The 21,928-nt window shown below is 37.1% G+C and overlaps 1 protein-coding gene across 1 annotated transcript in view; it reads right to left on the minus strand.

Annotated features, from left to right (window-relative positions):
- The window catches only part of SGK1 (serum/glucocorticoid regulated kinase 1), a 109,745-nt gene that overhangs the window by 33,591 nt on the left and 54,226 nt on the right, over nt 1-21,928 (minus strand). The window lies entirely within an intron of this gene.

Raw genomic sequence — 21,928 nt, forward strand, 5'->3', positions numbered from 1 at the left:
GGATCATTGGTGACCCTTGACCTGATGCAGTTTCACTGCCAGAGCTTGTGGCTGGATAAGCACATGGCTGCTGGAGCTCAGCTTCCATTACCTCCCTTACCCTGTGCTTTTTGCAGTGTGCAAACTGTACAGCTCTTCACAGAGGTCTCGTAGCACTAGCAACATATTAATGTAAGGACCCTTATCACATGAAATGTGTTTTGGACTCGTACATAACAGAAATGGTACCTTTAGTATATATACTTGGGAAAACACATGATAAAGGAGAGCAATTTTTAATTCAGTAGCACTAGGGATGCCTGGGTGGCTCAGTGTTTGAGTGTCTGCCTTTGGCTCAGGTTCTGATCCTGGGATCCCGGGATCGAGTCCCCCATCGGGCTCCCCACAGGGAGCCTGCTTCTCCCTCTGCCTGTGTCTCTGCCTCTCCCTCTCTGTGTCTTTCATGAATAGATAAATGAATAAATCTTTAAAAAAAATAATGCAGTAGCACTTTAAAATGAATTCTTCTGAAACTAATACCACACTATATGTTAACTAATGAGAATTAAATAAAACAAAAAAAACAAATGAATTCTTATTTTATAATTAAAACAATCTATATTTTAAAAATAGTAGCATGTGCACATATGCAATATGTATATTATGCATCTAACCTAATGGCTCTGCCTAGCGCGTATCCAAATAATAGATTCTTCACAATAATTTCCAGGGAACAGCAATAACCCTTTTTGGGGGTGTAACTTTATACTAATGTGATGTTTGGCTTTCAACTATATTTTAAATTGGGGAAATATAAATCTTAGTGTTAAGGACATTCCATTTATGGATATTTTGTATCTATAATTTGATTACTGTGAAAGTCTCTATGACTATTTAATGGATAAATTCCTTCCATTGCAGCAACAATCAAAATACTCAAGAATGTCACGTAATGCCTTGTTTAGTTCTGCTGACCTCTTCTTTCCATAGCAGGTCTTTACTGATGGAAGAAGCAGTGCATCAATTTACAATCTGGCACAAGCTCCTTCGCTTGTGAACTACTATCAAAGAACGTGTAGAAATCAGGGTCTCAGAGAGTTATTTCCTCCCTTATATTCATTGCAGCATCATTCACAACAGCCAAGACATAGAAACAATCTAAATGTCTCTAGACAGTTGAATGGATCAAGAAAATGTGATATATACAGACAATGAAGTATTATTTTGCCTTAAAGAAAGAAGGAAATCCTATCATCTGCAACAACATGGATAAACCTTGAGGACTTTATGCTAAGGGAAATAAGCCAAACACAAAGGGACAAATATGCATGATACTACTTATCTGAAGTAGTCGAACACATAAAATCAGAGAGTAGAATGGTGGTTACCAGGGGCTGGGGAAGTAGGAAGCAGAGGAAGTGGATATAAAGTTTCAGTTACGCAAGGTGATTAATTTCTAGAGATCTGCTGAACAATGTTGTCCACAGTTAATATAACTGTAATGTACACGGAAAATATATGTTAGTAGAGAAGATCTCATGGTCATCATTCTTACTACACACAAAAAATCTAGGGATCAGTCACCTTCCTCCACCTGTTAATATAACAGATGGGCACATAAACTATTTGATAAATAAAAATGCAAATAGTCTACATTTTATTAATGGAATTTTCTGGTAATGTGAAGTGTTTTTAATTGATGGGAAACATGATTTTGGAAGTAAAATTGTGGTAAAAAAACCATGAAAATATAAATATCAAGGAAAAAAAAAAAGAATGTATGGACTGGCACCATTCCCTGGCTGACATTTTGAGCAGCAATTCAAAAATCTCTCAAACTTCACTAAGTGGCCTCAGTATGAATGCCTTCAAAGGAATAACATATTCCACTAAAATACTGCCCTAATTGTTAGTTGAATTACAGGCTGGATCCTTGAAGCTTTGCTCACCAGTTCTAGTTCCCTCTTGAATTGATAGAACAGATTTGCTCTCTTTGAAAAATAATTCCTCAAATATTTGAGAGGAGCCATTCTGTCTCACCTTAGCCTTCCATTTCTAGATTGGCAGGCCTCTCTCCTTCCTCTGTTCCTCATGAAATGGTTTTAAGTCTCTTTACTGAGGTAAAAATTTCAGGCACACACAAAAGTCAACCTTTTGTGTTTATGTACCTATCCTCAGCTTTTAACAGTTTTCAACACTTTACCATTTTACCAATCTTAGTTCATCCATTCCCTTCTTTTTTAGGCTGGACTATTGTGAAGCAAATACCAGACATCATGACACTTCATCTATAATTTCTTTAGAATGTTTTTAACCAATGACTTTTTTTTTTTTCCATAACCACATGCCATTAGCACAACCAACAATTTCAACAATACTTAGATTTATTAAAGTTTAATGAAGGCTATTAAGGTTTATTTATTTAATAAATGACAGCATAAACATTCTGAAGAACAGAATGAGCCCTTGCACTATTTTGTGTACAGTGCGCTTTGGAACTGATGATTTAAAAAGAGATCCTTTAAAATTGTGAGTTCAACAAAGCCAACAGAATTTAGTCTCACTTATTTAAATCCTTACAGGATTTGGGGGGGAGGTTATCTTAAAAAATATTTTTCTAAAAGAAGTGGTACTTTCAATTTATTTCTAACATGTCCTTGAGGGAAAGGAGGGTAAATCTCCTTGCCTAGTAGAATTGAAAGTTTTAGAGTGCAAGGGTGAAGGAAAGATTACTTCTAGAAGGTCATTGCTAAATACTTATTCCTTAGAGTTTTGAGATCTAGAAGTACTTTCATAAGTTACTATAACATTAGAACATTAGAAAGATAAGGGCATTTGAACAAGAATAAAAGTAGTTTAATATAAGAAGGTAAGGTACATAAGAATATCACATTTAGAGAGATGTCAGATGTTCAGAAATTTTGGACAAGCTCTGGGAAATAAACCTGGGAATAAGTCATTAGAGACTCCACTGACATGAAAAATGAGCCAGATAATAATTCTATAAAATGCCTTCAATTAATGACAAATTGTAATATTTGCAGGATTGCTGGAAAGGAAATAGTTATGGTCACCTTCCTTCATTTTATCTTATCTTGATTTCAAGAACAGTGGCCCACAATAAATAAATATACATGCATATATTAATAATTTAAAATCACCTGTGGTGATGATACAGGAAAAATAAACCAGAACATATGGGTTTGTCCCTGATTTACTTTTGACTTATTTATAATTTGCACATGACTTTTTATGACTTTGGTAGTATGCTACTAATAGAATACTGTTAAACTCATAAGTTATTCCTAAAATACAATAGGGACTCTTAAAATGCTGGTCTCTTCTTAACCAGGGAAGTTGATGCTCTCCCATCTCAGGTTACACAATACTCAAAAGTTAGCAAGAACATTTTATATCTAGGGAAGTAAGATTTTGCTTCTCAGACTGCTTTAGTGAGGCTTTTGAAAATGTCCTCTAGATGCTATCATAGGATATAAAGCCATCCTCCAAATATTAAGCTTAAATTCAGTTCTGTTTATCCAGGGGAAGAAAAGTCTTCCTTGATTTTTTTTTCTCTTGTATGGCTTTATTATATCTGCAAGTATCTATTAAGCTTTTGTTGAAGGCCAAGATGCTCTTCTGGTTGTTATAAGGGCGCAACAGAAACACATTGATCACTAGGACCCTACTTTCTGATTTGGAAGTAAGATATAGTCATCCACAAAGATGTCTATGGAACCTCATATTAAGTACCTCTAAATCCAAGATGAGGAATGTTATATAACTATTACATCTTGTCCATGTTTTAAAAAGGAAGCAGGGACTCCTGGGTGGCTCAGCAGTTGAGTATCTGCCTTTGGCTCAGGGTGTGATCCTGGGGTCTGGGATCAAGTCCACACTGGGCTCCCTGCGAGGAGCCTGCTTCTCCCTCTGCCTATGTCTCTGCCTCTCTCTCTGTGTCTCTCATGAATAAATAAATAAAATTTTTAAAAAAGGAAGCAATAGTGTGTGCAAAGTTATCGAGTAAGGTTTTAAGGAAAAGGGAGAAACTAGAGCAGGTTTGGAGAATATTGGCAATATTTGAATTGGTGGACAGGTGGTAGAAAAGCACCCAAAGTGGGAGGGCCAATACAAACAAAGTTGTGGGAGCAGAACTTTTTCTTTTTTAAAGATTCTATTTATTTATTCATGAGAGACACACAGAGAGAGGCAGAGACATAGGCAGAGGGAGAAGCAGGCTCCATGTAGGAAGCCTGATGCAGGATGCAATCTCAGGACCCTGGGATCACGCCTTGAGCCAAAGGCAGACGCTCAACTGCTGGGCCACCCAGGCAACCTAGGAGCAGAACTTAATAAGGCCTGGTCAGGCAATTGTTGGTGGAACAGTCTCATGGGAATAGAAGGCTCATGGGAGAAATGATTGGAGACTGGTAGAAGCCAGATGGTGAAAGGCTTTGAATGTCAATGAATCTTTCACTCTGAGGGAATTCAAGAGCCTTGGCAGTTTGCATGAAAGACCAGAGTCACAAAGGATCAAAGCTAAGGAGATGAGGAGGCTGCTGTACCATCAGAGAAACATTGATGAGAGCATGATGAGCAAGGGCACTGTGAAAATAGAAAGAGAGGGATGGCTGTGAAGGGCAGCTGCAATGATTTCATACGATTTGATGGATGACTGAAAATGAGGGAAGATGGAGGAGTCCAAAACACTTCAGAGCTTTGGAACCTGGGGACCAGGAAGCATGGCCAAATGTGGTCAAGACTGTCCACAGTCCTTGGCAACTTAAGGAACCACACTGGGCCTAATTTAATGTGGTGGGCTTGTGGAGGACATATGGGCCCTGGTTCGTGTACTGCACCTGTAGTCCTTCTGGCAGCACCTGCTCCATCACTGACCTATCCCGACCATATCATCCTTGGGTGCTTAGTGGTGATGCTTGCACAGTTGTGGGTGGGTGGGTTTCTTCAGCCTCTACTCTGGGTTAATCCTCCATTTTGCTCATGGCAGGATGAGAATCCATCCACACTATTTCACTACAACAAACATCCCACAGTCTGTATATCTGGTATCACCAACCTCCTGACAGTGTACACAAGGATAATAGGAGTCTCGTCAAGAGATTCATCAAAGAATCTCCTCAGAGATCGTAGGTCTTATAGTTCTGAGTGAACTAATGATTTATCATCATTCAGTTGCTTAACATTAATTACATCCATGTTACATGGAGCATAGAGAATATTCTTGGCCTCTGAAAAGATTGTAATTCCAAGTAAGTAGACAAATGTTCTTTTGGAGGCTTTCTTTCACTTGCATTCTTGTTGTTTTTTTATATTTTTTGGTTTGGTCTTTGTGACTATGAATTGCTTAAGACAATTTACCATCCAAACCACTTTGCTTATTTATGTTTCCTGCCAGCCCAGCAAACATTCCAGTTTCAACCTCTGGTCTACATAAAATTAAGATGTTCATGTTAAACCTCTATTAAATCAGATGTTAGCAGAGTTGAAAGGATCAGAGATTTGGGGAGCTGGAAGAGATCTTTTGTCACCTCCCTCTTTACTTCATAGATGAGGATCCTGAGGACTAACAGGTAACATAGCTTCAGTGAATGACTTATTGAGGAATAGAGTCCAAGTCTTGACATTTCAAGATGCCTGTTGAGAACTGACTTTGGTTTCTAGAATTTGGATTTATCCTCAATTTTGGAATTAATTCAATTATACATTTCATCAAATGAGTATTTGTGGATAACATATTGAAGAATAGGGACAATGCTAAGTAGAATAAATGGGAACCATGCTAGTGAAATAGACAGATGCATCCCTATTTTCTAGTGCCAGCAGTTGAGACAAACACTTATGGGGGCAATAAATATGATGACATGAGTAGGGAGTCAGGCAATATGTGGTCATTTTATTTTTTACTTTTAGTTTTTAGTGATTTATATATTATTTAGAGAGAGAGATAGCGCAGGGAGGAGGGGTGAGGGAGAGGGAGAGAATCTCAAGCAGACTCCCCACTGAGCACAGAGCCTGATGCTAGGCTGTATCCCATGACCCTGAGATCATGACCTGAGCTTAGATCAAGAGTCAGGTGCTCAACTGACTGAGCCACCCAAGCACCCCAATACGTGGTCATTTAGAAACTTTAAGGGAGCACATCTTCATACATATTTTTCAGTAATAGCATCAGAACCAGCAATCACACATTTTCATTTGTAAGTTAAAATACAAAACAAAGATGACACCGAGAGTTGGTTTGACTGGAATCCAGGTCAAACCTTTATATATTCTATACCAAAGCATATAATTAAATTCTTAAATGGAAATTACTTGGGGGCATGGTATTTGTAGATTGTGCCTGGCTCAGAAAAGGCAATCACTGCATATTCACTGACTACGTCATTGGTTTGGTAGGATTTAAAAGATGGTAAAGGGGCCAGTGTTAGTTAATGTATCACAGAATAATAGTATTTTGTGGGTAGAATGGATTTAACACATGACTTAGTTTAGCCTCTTTATTTAATGGATAGGAAAACAAATTCTGAAAGAGGTAAAGTGACTTACAGAAGGTCACACTGATAGCCAGAAGTTATTTATGTTGTTTGCAATACCTCCACTGTGGTTAAGAGAAGCTTCCTTGCATTTATTTTAGATCAAAGTTGGTAGAAATAACTAGATATTGCTGTATAGAGCATGGGCTTTGGAGTCAGAATGATGTGTAATAAAATATGGCAGCCCCAGACTTGGCTATGTGTATGACCCTGGAAAAGTTACATAATCTCTCTTAGCCTTGAAGAATAATCTTCAGAACTCTGCATAGATTCAGGCTCAATTCAATACATTATTTGGATTAGTCTCCTTATTAGAAAAGTTGGCAAAGTTAAAGTTAGGATTAGGTGTAGGTTTAGGCGTAGCTCCCTGTAGGGCTCAATAATTGACAGGAGTTATTAGCCATGGTCATAAAATCAAACATGGTAATAGGAGAATCATGACAGATTGCAGGCTAGAAGAGATAGAATCTTTTGATAGAAAAAGTTCGCTCTATTAACTGAATTATCTATATACGGATAGCAGTATCAAAAAAAAAAAAAAAAGAAAGAAAGACTTCTTTCCAGGCGTTGTGCTTGCTGAGCACTCAGACTAGAACTTTCTTTGTTCAGATATTTGCATAATTCTCACCTCTTCCAGCTCTTTGCTCGAATGTCATCCTCACAGTGAAGCCCTTCCTGACACCTTATTTAAAATGGAAATGTCTTTCCCTTTCTGCTTTTATTTCCCTGGGGCACTTCTTCTATAATTGTCTCATTCATTTTTTTAATGGTCTCTTATAAATTTCACGAGTCCAGAAGGTTTCTTGGCATGCAATAGACATTCAGTAAACATGTGCTAAATGACTGAATTATTAATCTCTAAACAATTAAAAATGAAGTCTGTAAGTCCCCCTCAATTTAAGCTATTAGAAATTAAAGGTGATAATCATTATGCCAAAATGTCTTAACACATGTCTTCATTTCTTATAGGGTGTTAACCCTCCTGACTTTTTGATGTTGGAGTCCTGAAGTCATGAAGATTGAAAGTTGGGTTAACTCAGTCAGTATACACAATTCCAGAAATGCATAATGTTGGAAGAAACTGCCGCCCTGCCTAACAGTAAGGCTGGGCCCTGGCCTGATGTTTAACTCCTGACATTCCATTCAAACCATTTATTTTTCTTTGCATAAAGATGTAGAAAATTGTTTAGGCTATACTGTACTACCAAATACATTCATTGGAAAAAGTTGTTAACGATTGGCTCTTTTCATCTTTCAGACTACTATCTATGACTATAACACAATAGGAGGCTGGGAAGAATAATCTCCAAAACTGTGCATAGATTCAAACTCAATTCAATATGTTATTTGGATTTGTCCATGACTAGTCCATGTCTAGCCCACAACTAGATTTTTCTTTCCTCCACTTAAAACACATTGCTTTCTAGTGGTCTTCAATTAAGGCTACACATTGCAATGAGAAACTTAAGAAATCAATACCGATACCGGGACCCCATGTGAGGGGAGAGAGGACTGGAGTACCAGACTCCTCAGGAATCTCTGCCATGCTTAAGCCAACTAACTGCCAAACAGAGGTAACATGGGTTAAGCTGTATTTATCCACTGGTATAGGGGAGAAACTAAGTATGGCGATTTTAGGGTCATTGTACCATAAGGGTAACATAAGGGATGACTTCCAGGCCCAAGATAAATGATGAACAAACACATATTCCTAGGCATGATGGGGAAAGGAGAAACGTTTTGAGTATCTTTCAGAGCAAATGACAACTTTCCTTAGTATTTTTCCTTTGAGTTTACCTCCAGAAAGGTATTTGACAAGGGAGAGAAAAAATAGAAATCTGGATCTGGATTTTATGTGGGGTTCTAGGAAAAAATGTTCCTAAAGCTTTCCTATACAGAAGCTATGTCAGATTCAAGGCCACTATGATTATAATGTGCTCTTTGCTATAATTCTTAATGTTTAATTTTCTTTTAATAAAGAAGTCTGATATTCAATCTTCTAATAACACTTTAGCCAGAATCTAAACTGTCAAATGCAATTGCCAACAAATGCATGGTTTCTTTTTCCCTTGTGAATGGAACTAGACACCTCCATTTAACTACCTGCTGTTTTTCTCATGCAGTGGGCTAACTATACAGTATTTAATGGTCTACAGGTCTAAAAATATTTCTTATATGCCTTGGCTTTCACAGAGTGCTTCTGAAAAACCAGTTAATAATCTGGCCATCCCAAGAGTCCAGAATGTTGAGTTAATTTTTTACAGAGGTTCCCAGATGTGCTGGAAGACTTACTTATAGCAGATGCAGCCAACATTTTTTTTTTAAAGATTTCATTTGACCTTTCTTGTATCTGATATGAAACACATGTTGAAAACAATACCTGACAATTATGAAATGCATTTTTTTGCATAAGCAAAAGCACCATGAATACATCTTTTACAAAGTTTTGAATGGCAGAGATGGAAGGTTTTCATTGTAAAACTGTGTTAGTGTTTAAGCCAAGTTAATCATACATCTTGACAATGATTCTTTATCCAACATGTCTTTGGTATTCAGTGGGTAGGTCATTAGGCCCATGGAGAAATAAGTGGGAAGATGTCCAGGGAATGAAAAACATCTATATAACATGTGGAGAAGTGGATAGCTTTACTAAGTACTGAATTTCAGCTTTAAGAGGTATAAGTTCTGATCCCAGACGAACACTTGAGGGAAGTAACTTCTGGGAAATAAAGCAGAATAACAACGTAAGCCTATGAGTGTTCCAAAGAGATCCTGCATTAGCTGTTTCCCCTGGCAGGTATTTTCCATATGCAGCTTACTTTTGTCTTTTCTTTCTGTCTCTCTATATTTTTTCTATATATTTTTCAGTGGGCTTCAAAAGTCCTTCAGTGACTTGAGTTTGTATTTTATCATTCCATATAGAGAGCATACAATATTCATGAAGCGTAATTGTGGATTCAGAGTTTGGTCAAGGATCAAACAGACATTCCAGATATTTAAAAGCATATAGGACTGTTACTGAGGACTGAATGATGGTACCTTTAGCTTTTTTCCTTAAAAGCAGGCAAATGCCACTGCAATCTGGCAGTGGACTTTTCCCTAGACCTAGAATATCAAGCATTTAAAGTTACACTACATTTCAGAAAGTAATTACTAATCATATTTTTATGAAGTGGTTACAATGGGCTGCATATTTATTAGCTCATCACTCAGTGATCCCTCTGAACAAATGCTGGTCATTTTTTTTTGTCCCTTCTTTGGAGGAGGGGAAGTATGGACAAGTTAACCTTTGAAATCTTATCCAGAGAGGTGACATCAGCAAAATGGCAGAGTAGGTACCTCCAAGTCCTGTCTTTGGACAGAAACATCAAAAAGCAAGCAGGAATTGTCAGAACCAAATTTGTTAAAACTCTGGAAAACAAAGGTTTATAGTGACCGAATAAAGGCTGTATTAAAAAGGTGAGTGAGCAATGTAAAAACGGTAGGAAAGCTTTGCATTTACTTGCCCTCACTGCAGCATCTCCCCAGCTCAGTGGCAGTCTTGAAGAGTCATCGCTCCCACCTGCTACTCGTTTTCAGTCCCCTGCTCTGAGCGCGGGTCTCTTTGAACCTGTCCAGTAACTACCGAAGGACTGCTGCAAGGGACCCAGCACTTGGCCAGGCCAGAAAAGCATGTGCTAGAAAACTTCACAGGGCTAAACACAAGTGTCAGCCTTCTAGGGCAAAAGACTACACCTCAAGTCTAGAGGGAAAAGCATACTGTTCTAGTGCTTTGCATTAACTAACTCACTTTGTGCTCAAAACATCCCTATCAGAAAAGTATTATCATCATTATGCCCATTTTACAGATGCCAAAATAATGTAACTTTGGAAAAGGAAAATGGAGCTAGAAAGCCCAGGCTTAAAATCACTACACCAGAATGCCTCCAACTATACAGACACTTAAAGCCAAATGACTTAGATTGTAAATACTAGTCATGAGTATTCATTGTGGGAAAATAAAGATGATAAAAGGATACTTTTTCACAAAGCAATGACTAAAAATTAATTGTGGAAAAAATCTTCATTTCAAGGAAATAGAAATTAAAAAGTGAAGAGGGAGCAGAAAATATACAAAAACATACACTTCCTGGAAAAACAAAGACTTTTTATTGCCCGTTATTTATAATTTAGATATTTCTAGACTGTCAGCTCTGCAGCAAAAGGGACTGTGTCCTGACTTCTTTACCAAATTTCAGGGCCTTAGAATGCTAGCATACTAGGACTAGCCTTAGTAGCAGTTACATAGCCAGGTGACAATAGATACTTATTAAAAGAATGAATGATAAACTATGGCTTTACGTTTATGTGTATGTACCTTACTACTCAGTTCTGCTCAAAACCAGAAGAGTGTCCTTTAGGACACATACAGGTTACTTGTGTCACCTTATTTTCAATGTATCCCAAAGTCCCTGATAGGGGTTCCAAATGATGTTTATAAAGGAAATGAAGATTTAGATCTCATACCTGCTGTGCCTAGTTGCTACAAATCACTGGGGCTACAGAAGAGAGATACTGGCTGGGGATGTGGGAATGGTAAGATGGGTGGTAAGGCTTTGTCTCACGTAGGCTGTGCTGGTTAATGCCTCGATTTGGTCTCTAAACCTGAGTTTTTTCACTGAGTATTTTAACCTAACGAGAGCAAGCCCTGAAGCACCCAAGTGCATAAAAGAAAATGAATTTGAGCCGTCCATTACTTACACATCTGCTAAAGTTACTCCATCCTGTTACTATTTACTCTATAGCCATACAAAAGTGCCAGTTCCATTTATATTGGTCACATATGCTTCACTTCGTAAAGGAAACAGAAGAATATCTTTTTAGAACATTCACAGGTGTGGTTGTTTTTTCACTAAATTGGTTTTTGAAGGGAAGAAAGAAGATCCGTCTCTAGCTCCACAACCACTACCAGGAGTCTCCAGGAACTACCACCAACAGTTTATTGTGGGTTCTTCCAGGAACCTCCCATGCATACATACTCCAACATATACCTGCCATAATTTCTCCTTTGCGTGTGTCTGTGCATGCTCATGTGTGCGTGTGTGTGCTGCTCACATGCACATCTCTGGGCTTTGTCTCTGTGGCGAATAATAGCAAGGATGAGGCCTCGAAGTCAGGAATGGGGAAGTCAATTAAAAAGGAAAGGAAAAGGCTTGCTTAGAATCTTTGTAGTTTCTTTTCTGAACATAACACCACTTTTATCAACACCTTGTTCCCCAGTTAATACCACTAAAAGGTCTGCACAGGAGGACTTAAAATTTGGCTGTGATAATTAACAGGACTTGACCTTGCAGTACAGCTGCTGAGTAAGGCTGGAGGGCGATGGCTCAGAACACAACAGTTTATATAACTCCTCCAAAGGAGTTAGACTTTAGCACTTGATGCTATGGAAAATCTGCCTCAAAGATTACTGAGATGGGTTATAACCGAAGACAGTCTACTGGCTTATCACCACACTCCTTAAGTAATCCAAGCTACTAAATGAAAACCTCAGTGGAAAAAGCCTTACCACTGTTTTAAATAATACATATTTCTCTTTTCCCCACGTAAAGGGATAGGATTATTAATAATGATGCTTGATTAGAATATTTATGTTTTAAAAGAAAATAATATTCATAATAATACACAGAACTAATTTTTAAAATGACAACATTCAGTGCTGGCAAGGGTTTTGTAACATTAGTATTTTCATAACATTCTCATATTCTCTCCTTGTATTTTAATTTTAAATGTTTTCTGAAAGTTGTTATATTTTAAGTTTTAAGATGTTCAATGCTTTGATCTTGTTTATCTCATCTTAGATCATTTATCCAATAAATAATTCATAAATTTGTGTGCACAAAGCCGTCTTAATGTTATTCATAATTACAGCACACTGGAAGCAACCTAATTACAATGAGAGAATGATAAACTAAAGAACAGTGTAGCCACTGTGCATATGGTGCCTTTTAAATGTTTTCAATGGTATGGGGAAATGTTATCCATTGATATGTTAAATAAAATAAATCATTATATAAAACTGTATTTCAATTTCTGTGTACAGAAGGACAGTGAAATCCATGCATAAAGCAATGCTTATTGCTTTACTGTTAGTGGGATTAGGGATGCTTTCCTTTTGTCTCCCATTTCCTGAAATGTTAATATTTTTATATTATTTTCATAAGGTAAAAATTGTCTAGCATAGATATTTATAAATCTACCTATCTATTATCTATCATCTATCTATCTATCTATCTATCTATCTATCTATCTATCTATCATTTCAATGCAAACAGAACAGTTTTTTCCATATCTAGGAAATGGAGTGGAGGGATGAATGTTCTAATGATTGGAAAAGGCCCAGATGTAAAGTGTTACTATAAATACACACACACACACACACACACACACTATAATATATATATGCATTTTGAGGCTACAGTCTCATGCATCTTTCAGGATAGAATTATTGATGATCTTGGTGCATGTATACCCGCTGTAGTCCTAAATTCTAGTTTAGTGTTCTTGAGTTTCTCTGGACATGTGGGTAGATAATACTCTCTAATATTAATCCATGACATTTCCTTTTGTGTCACTGGGAAACAGGGAACAGGGAGTGTCAAAGCTCCCCATGAAGATTTCCTTTTAGTTCTATAGGCCTCAATCATTTTTGTCCATTGCCATATGTCCATTTTTCCATGGACCTGGTTCTCTCCCAAGGTAAATAAAAATGCACATGCCAAGGAGGTACTTCGTTAAACTTCCCAAAGACCAATATTGAATAGGCCAGATGAGGTTACCATTTCAGGAGGCCTAAACCTTCAGAGGTATTAATCAGATTAATGAACTATACATTGCATAATTGAGTATGTTGTAATCATTTTCAGGCTGCTTTAAAAAAAATAGAAAAACAATAAACTTGAGATTCAAATATAATTCATGCAGAAATAGCCCAATTTTTTCTAAAGGCTCTAAATTTGTTCATAATCACACTGATGCCAAACTATATTGGCATAGTTGTTGTACTGGTCTTATGCAGCTAATTTTTTATCCTGTTTCTCTCTCTCTCTTTCTTTCTTTTTTGGTTAGAAACTTGCTGGAAAAACATAGAGTTGGAAAATTCATCTAAGATTAAATAGAGGAAAAATATTAGAAAAATAATTAAATAGAAATACAATAAAGCTTTTTTAAGCTGTGGTTATAATTTCTATAAATGTTTCTTGGAGAAATTTTACTTATGTATCAGTGTTGCATGAAAATACCTACTCTATATAGACTCTCTATACAATGTCTCCTCTACAAAATCTCTACCAAATCAGCTGTATTAAAAATAAAGCTAGACCAAAGAATGTTTTTAATAATAAAATACTTAAAAAGACCAATATAAAAATAAATATACATAGAATGAGAGTATGATGTACAGGAGCTTTCAGATAACCCAACTGAGTATTGCTCTGAACTCTGGGAGTCCATATTTAAGGATTGAAGAACTTGGAAATTATTTAGAAAACAACCACAAAGATGGCAAAATGACTCAAATGTTGGAAAATAAGACCAATGAAGAGAGGTAAATGGGGCTGTTACTCATTTTCTTGAAGAAAAACCAGATGGCAACTAAATATATTCTTTGACTATAATGGAGAGCTTTTTATAAGGAAATGGTTAGTACAAAACAAGGAAAAACAGGCTGGATGTGAAGTGTGAAGGCTTTGTTTAGATAGGACAAAAAGTGTTTAAATGCCAAAATGACATACAGGTGGCCTTTATGCAATCTTCTCTAGAGCTATTAGAAATAATCTTTGTGTAGCATCTTCTTTGGATGGCCCTGCCTAAAGATGAAGGATATACTCATGCCCCTTCTAGATCTATGATTAAAGTCTCTGCAAAGAATTGTCTTAAAGTCAAGAAAGTATTGTAAACTCTGAAACAAAATGAGTTGAACATTGTAAACTAAAGGAGGAGAAGCAATTAAGATCAAGATGAAAATAGAGCTCCAAGCTCTTTAGAAAAAAGATGATAAGGGAATTACTTAACAATGATAAAATTCATTATAAACGACTTAGAGAAATCTTAGAAGTGGAAAAAAAAAAAAGGATATTTTAAAATAGAGAACAAGAGCAAGCATCTCACCTGAACTATGATCTAGTTATTTCTAATAAGTTCATTTTTCCAGACACCACCTTAGGAAACATAACTTCAAAACTAGAGAGTTTAGGTTGGCCTCAACCTGAAAGCCATATGCTTAGTGTTTAGCAGAGGGGTGCATGGGTGCAAGGTGCCTTGGTCAGTATTACCTGATTATTCCATTAGTCTCTGACTTTTCTGTATGAATTTTAATCTATCATGAAAGGGTTGTAGTACTGCCAGGTTTGTTTCAAAATAGACTGTGAGTCAATTATAAAGAAGGGATTCCAGGAACTAGAATTTAAGAGTAAAGACGTTAAAAAATTTTACAGATGACTCAGTTCTAGCACATTTTGCATACTATTAGGTATTTTCTCTTCCTATAATTGCTTCTGTGCTTCATCCCCAGAATTTGTTATTTTCATCAATAGCCTAAGATAAGTGATTTTTAAAACATCATTAAGAGATGACTGTTTTGGGGTGGTTTGCCAGCAACTCAAATATCTGAAATAGACTTGTTCTGAGCAGTGAATGTTCAAGGTTTTTGAGATGATTCTACTAATTTCAGAATGGAATGGTTTACTACCTGTTAAGTTACAATTCTCCCCTTCTCAAAAATTGGAAGACTGTTAACTTCAAAGGCTATTAACTCCAAAGCATTGCTGCTATTTTCATTTCCTTACACATCCTACAACATTTTCGTTTGTCTTATTTTAATAAAATCAGCTCAATTTCATTACATGTTTAGGAAGAAGTTTTTCTACTGTTTTGTTTTTTCTTAGCCTTTTGGTTTTTTCTATACTATTACATAGTCTGACTCCACTGAACTAGCTTGCCACCAAAATATGCTCTTCTCTCAAGCAAAGGTACACTGAAGAGAGTAAATAAGTTATGTTTGCAGACCCAGAGGATTTAAATTAGAATATACTTGCCATGGAGAAAAATATACTGTAAATAATTCACAAAACACAAAATTTTACAGCACTAAAAGTGTGAATAGAAATCTTATTTCCCAGTATGATGGTTCCTTCAATTTATGTGACCTAATAATTCTTTATTTTATTTTATTTTATTTTATTTTTATTATTTTTTAATAATTCTTTTTTTGAGTATAATTGTTCTGGTGTCTAGAAACTTTTCAAAGAGATTATCTGTATCTCTGGGAAAGGATTACCTTCCATCTGGAAAGATAATCTTTCTTCCATTCTTCCACCTTCTTCATAGAAAAATAAATAACTAACTTCCTGCCTAAGCACACCTGGGTTATTTCTCATGAGAGTAAGAAATGGGTTGATTTATGAATTAGGAAAGCGACCATAAGGTTTTAGAGAATCACTGACTTTAGATGCAGGGAGGGTCCTGGGAATCTGGTTTATTAATTCCTTCATAAATGACAAGAATTAGATATGAAAACTGCTTTTGAGAAGCCTATTAATACCAGGAGTGAGGTAAGTCCCCTTTAAGCTTTAATTACACTAACTGCTATATAAAGAAAGGGGACTCTGGCAACTATTTCCCATATGACAGAAACCCAGGACAGATCTGAAACTAAAGAAGTAGGAACTAAAGTCAAATGAATTGACATAAAAACTTTTTTTAAAAAAATTGAGACTAAAGAATATTAAGTTTCTCACATGGTTCCCAAAATCAGTCAGTTTTTTAATTCCCTCAAACTTTTATGCATCAAAAGATGCTCTTGAGCTACTGATATGGAAATAATTAGTGCTTTTAATTAGCACAGCTGGGAAATAAGGCAGACCAGCCTTAATAAGGGTCTCCAATCTGGAGCACATTAAAATAAAATCACTTTTTCCCCCCAATATCCAAGTACATTCTACTGTCAAATACCCGAAATGAGTTATTTTGCAAAATGCAAAGAGTATAATTGGATTCAGAACAAGTTCAATGCATTAAGAAAGGAGATGCCTTGGAACCCTGGAGTCTGGAAATTAGATGGTTTCAGATGTTCACCAATATAGTTCTAGAATACAATATTCATACGGCAAACTTTTAAACTACTTAAACCCTAAATATCTTTACTGGATAATGCCTAGTTGGAGGATCAAAATTAAACAGGAAAATTTTCAAATATATTAGAAGCATGTCGACCAACATTTCTGAATTCAGTCTAACAGCTGAATACATACTTGGCAGGAAGAGAAGTGCAGTCACATTACCTCAGATCAACAGTAGCAAGCACATCTGGAATCCTAATGATCCCAGGAGTTTTGGGGCCTTTGGGGGACAACCATCTGGTGCAAAGGAAATAAGAACCACCCAACAGAAAGAACCTCATTGTGCTGCTATGAAAAGCAGTCGGGCCTATTTTTCTCTGACAACACATCAGCCTATCAATTAGTGAATGATCAAGAGAAATATATATGCACAGGGTGTTTACTAACAGACTTGGATCTATAACCATGACAACCTGGCAGATAAGAAATAGCCAAGGATATATTCAACAAAATAAATCCCTTTTTGAAAAGGAATAAGCACATTTGATCATCTTTATCTAATCTTTAGCCAATTTTTGATGGTAATGTCAGTTTATGGGCTTCTCCAGGCCTCAGTTCTTTATCAGTAAGATGGGGGGAGAGGCCGGGCCATGTGAATTTTATGGTCCCTTCTAATCTTAACATTGCATCAGCTTGTGATTTTATGGAATATATGCCCGGGCACACAGAGAAAGGACGACTGAGAAAGGATGGCAGCCAACATTTGAAGCTGCCTCTAGGAGAGAGAGCATGTTGCTTGATAACATCAGATCATTGGGAAGAAGTCTGCATCCAAAGATGACCTCTCAAATGATTATATTATATTTTATTTTAATTTTTTAAAATTTATTTATGATAGTCACACAGAGAGAGAGAGCGAGAGAGAGAGGCAGAGACACAGGCAGAGGGAGAAGCAGGCTCCATGCACCGGGATCCCGATGTGGGATTCGATGCCGGGTCTCCAGGATCGCGCCCTGGGCCAAAGGCAGGCGCCAAACCGCTGCGCCACCCAGGGATCCCTCAAATGATTATAAATGTGTCTTATAAACCTGCCAGCAAATTAAGCCAGTGTCACCCTTGCTCTGAGCTACACAAACTGTGCATAGCTTGTTGGGTCCATCCTGCAGTAAGCACACCATAGGAATGTCTGGTAGATGTGCAGCTTCAGCAAAGAATGATGATGTCTGCATTACGAGGAGCGGCCATGCAAGGCAATGCCTAGAAGGGCATGATAAAGGAGTAGGGTATGGCAGTGTCAGCCAGAGAGGAGATGGCTGGAGAGATTAAATGAGATAATGTATGTCAAGTGTTAATATACTTTGCTTATAGTAGATATAAAAAAATGACATATTAGTTATCATTAGTGTCATTGTTGGCACCATCAGCTGAATCGTGAGTGTGAATATTGGATTTGCTCAGAATGATTGTTCATGAAAGGGTAGGAGCAAAATTGTTACATCAGTCACCAAAGTGATTAAAGAAGAGGAAGAAGCATCTTGGAGGTTAGTAGATGATCAGGGTCATGGCTCAGTAGAGCTGGTGAAGTTCTTGAAGGCTAAGTTAAAGTGCCCACCAAGGTCTTGGCCCCCAGACAGAGGAGCTGGAGAAAGAAGCTATTTATGCTTGAGGGTGGTGGAGAAGATGTGCCACCTTTAGTACAAAGCCAAATTTCAACCAAGGTGACATTTTCCTGAAGATGTTTCTTTAAAAAAATGGTCTTGGTCCAATGTATTCGGGGAAGCTCAGGCTCTTCCCTCCTGGGGATTCAGAGCACATCACCCAAATGAAGTCTCAGAGGAATGCGAACCTGGCTTTTTCAAAACACACTTGTAATATGAGGTACTTGTAATATCCTGATCTTACAGAACAAGATGAGATGACAGAGGGAGGCTTTTGAGGAAAAGTTTAATGATGTAATGGAGTTTACTGATCGCAGTCCCAGAGGACGCTGTAGAACGGAGAAGCCAAGGGGCTCCTGGTGTCATTGGTTGAGAAAAAGATAAACCAGAGAAGGGCCTGAGTGAGTGGCAGTGATTTTCCAGTGCTGGTACTCAGGACTCCCAGAGTTTGAGCAGGAGGATGGTTTGAGGAACGTGGTGGCAAGCAGATGGACTGCTGATGTTGAAATGAGCTTTTGCAATAAGGAATGAGAAGGAGGGATATGTGGTCTGGGCCAGTGGTGGAGCTGTTTTGAACACGTGAAATGTACCTAATGTCGCATTATGATCCTTCAAACATTTAGAATTTTTTTGTATGTTCAAAATAGTAATCTGTCATCAGCTGTGAACGAGATTATACAGTGGCAGTCTGAGCAGATATTTCAACTAGGGAGGAAAAACCTCAAAAAGATTCTCAAGCCTTCTAAATAAAAAATACTGAAAAGCATTGTCATCAATACATTTCCCTATTTAGCTTCTGCCTTCTGAGGTAGGAAACAGAGACTCAATTCTAATGAATTAATCGGAGAATACTCAAGAATATACGGCATCTTTAATACACTAATGATTAAGTCTTACTTCTAAATTGCCTGAATGGAGGCATATTAAAAGTAAATTAAGGAAGTATAACTGGGGCAATTCATTACATAGCAATTTTCAGCCTTGCTATTTTCATAGTAATTTACAGTTTTAAAGTACAGTTCTTGAAGAAACTCAATTGCTGGTGGTTTTTAAATCTATATTATTCACTAATCTGGCACAAAGGAATTGTACTCTGGTGTACTCTCAGAAAGCTCAAGATGTTGCTCATCGATGTATAGATAATTCTTACTTATGTTTTCCATACTATATTCCATTTTTTATCTTTATAAGTGAAAAAAATTGTCTTGATAACAATAAGGTTTCAAATAATAAAATCAAATTTGAGAAAATTCTAAACAACAATACAAAACCTTAGGAGATGTTCTTTTATTTATATTTAGGTTTTGTCTTCCAGGCAGCAATTAACTCCTACAATTAAAGTCACACCTGCTTGAAATGCCTTTCTACAGAGAATCTGATCTTCCAGGGAGGACTGAAGTTCCATGGGATAAAATGTCAATGGAATTATTTTTCTGTGAGAACCTTTCATGTCACAGTGTGGACTGGGCAAATAATCTGTGTAGTTTTGTCAATAATAGGTCTTTAGGGGAGATGTAACCTTCAGAATTGGGGGTGGGAATCCTAAAAATTTTGCTCTAGAGAAAAAGTGCCCTTGAAGATCTTTCCTCCAGTTTTCTCCCTAATGTAGCTCAAGAGAGCTTTCCAAAAAGCAGACATAACTGAAACTGGAAGTAAGTTGACCTAACACCTTCACTAATAAAAAGCTTACTTGATCTTTAGAAGTTTCACTGACAGGAACTCTTTCAGTCATGTTCTTGCTTTGTGATCTCTACTTCCTCTTTTAATTGTCTTTCTGCTGAACAAAAAGGCATAGGACATAAACTAAAGATTAATAAATATAGTATCCAATGGATACAAATTATAAGGTGAAGAGAAGTAGTAGATTGGCACATTACATGTCATTTGGAATCATAATTTCATTGCATGGGCCTGTTTGATTTCTTTTAGGCTTGGGAAACTAAGATGGAGTTTGAGGGAGGATGGAGGCAAAGAGAAATGAAGTAAATGCCCATCTATTCTCTCACTGAAACCTCACAGCAACCCTGTTCGGTTTGTACTATTATCCATTTTACAGACCGGGAAACTTTAAGACACAGATGGTGTTAGAGCTGGAGTTTGAAGGGAGATCTAACTCCAAAATGATGCTTGATGCGTATGTGGGCCAGGGATCATTTCTTTTTAGTATTGGATAATATCAAGTAGCCAGCCCAGAGGCATGATGGGCTGACCAGAGTGTTTCATAGATTTGTCCTTACTGTCCCTTTCAAACCTCAGAGCTTAAACTACTCCCCATTCTCTAGTCCCACCCACCCCATCCTCCAATGTGGTCACCTATAACAGGGCAAATTGTTAGCTGGTTGGAGAATATTTTTGTACTGCAGAATTAAGGAAGAGGAGGGAAGCAATGTGTCCCAGAGCAGAGGGGGAAAATCCCTCTTTTGATGAAACATCCTGTGTGGCCACTTAGAAGCTTGGATTTCCCCAAAGTGAGGTTAGGCAGCATGCTGTTGCTTTCACATGGCTTCGGTTCAAAATCACACCTGCTGTGGCCTTTTGTAAAATTTACCTATATATGGCCCACACAAAGCCACAAACAGAACTCAAAATAGCATTGACCTCTGAGATGTTCAACAAAGAGACATAGCATTGTTTTTATGAATTAAGTGCATGGGATATGCCACAAGGAGGAAGTGAACCCTATTAGCTTAAACATGCATATCCTTTCCATACTGAAAGATTAATTTTGATGACTGAGGTTAATAATATGGTTATTTGTGTTCAGATATGAAATGTAACTTGACAAATTGGGAAAGCAGGTGCTTGATTGATGCACCATGCCTGAGATCCATGAGTCATGTCACTGATTTACAAGCTGTGCTTACCACGAAAATGAAAGCCAGAGCCAACTGTATGTCATACAATTTATGCCATTCACTGAAATTATAGATAATTTCAGTCTGTGCATTTGTGAAATGGTTTATGCCATTTTTGCTTTAAACATCTTTTGAACTTGGTATTTCTAACTTGTCTAAATAATATTATCATCCATAATAACCATTACCAATCCATTATGAGCCTTCATGAAAGTACATACGGCTTTTAGACTTAATCCATGAAATAAAGTCGTCTAACTTCTGCTTACATCTTTGATAAACAGTAGAGTTCTTACAGATATTAATATTTCAGCTATGAAGGAAATAGGAACTTTTGCATTCTTCAAGGGCTAGAAATTACTCAAGAAAGCATTTCTTCAAATTCTGTTATTTTTTCCCCCATTGCTTCTATTCAACACCATGGGTCTGATTAATGTAGTCTGTGAGAGCATTGTGCTAAAGGCTCAGGGGACATCAGTTAAACTAATCCTTTCAGTGTATTGAGAATTTGTCCTATTAGACTGTGGTGAGATTAGGTGAGAGAATATAAACAGATCAGTACAAATTCAGTCTTTAATGCTAGGAAATGTAGCTCAGACCACACTCAACATTGATACAAGGTCAACAATGTCATCTCCCCATACAAAGACTGGTGATATCCATGCAAAAACACCTTAGGGATACCTGTTCTCTTCCATCATTTACAGCTTTCTGCTTACTCATGGACAAGTAATCCTACCAGACAGAACTCCCTGACTCTGGTTTCCATAGGCTCTGCCTCTCCA

Source organism: Canis lupus, chromosome 1, assembly GCF_011100685.1.
Source record: "Canis lupus familiaris isolate Mischka breed German Shepherd chromosome 1, alternate assembly UU_Cfam_GSD_1.0, whole genome shotgun sequence".
NCBI lineage: Eukaryota > Metazoa > Chordata > Mammalia > Carnivora > Canidae > Canis > Canis lupus.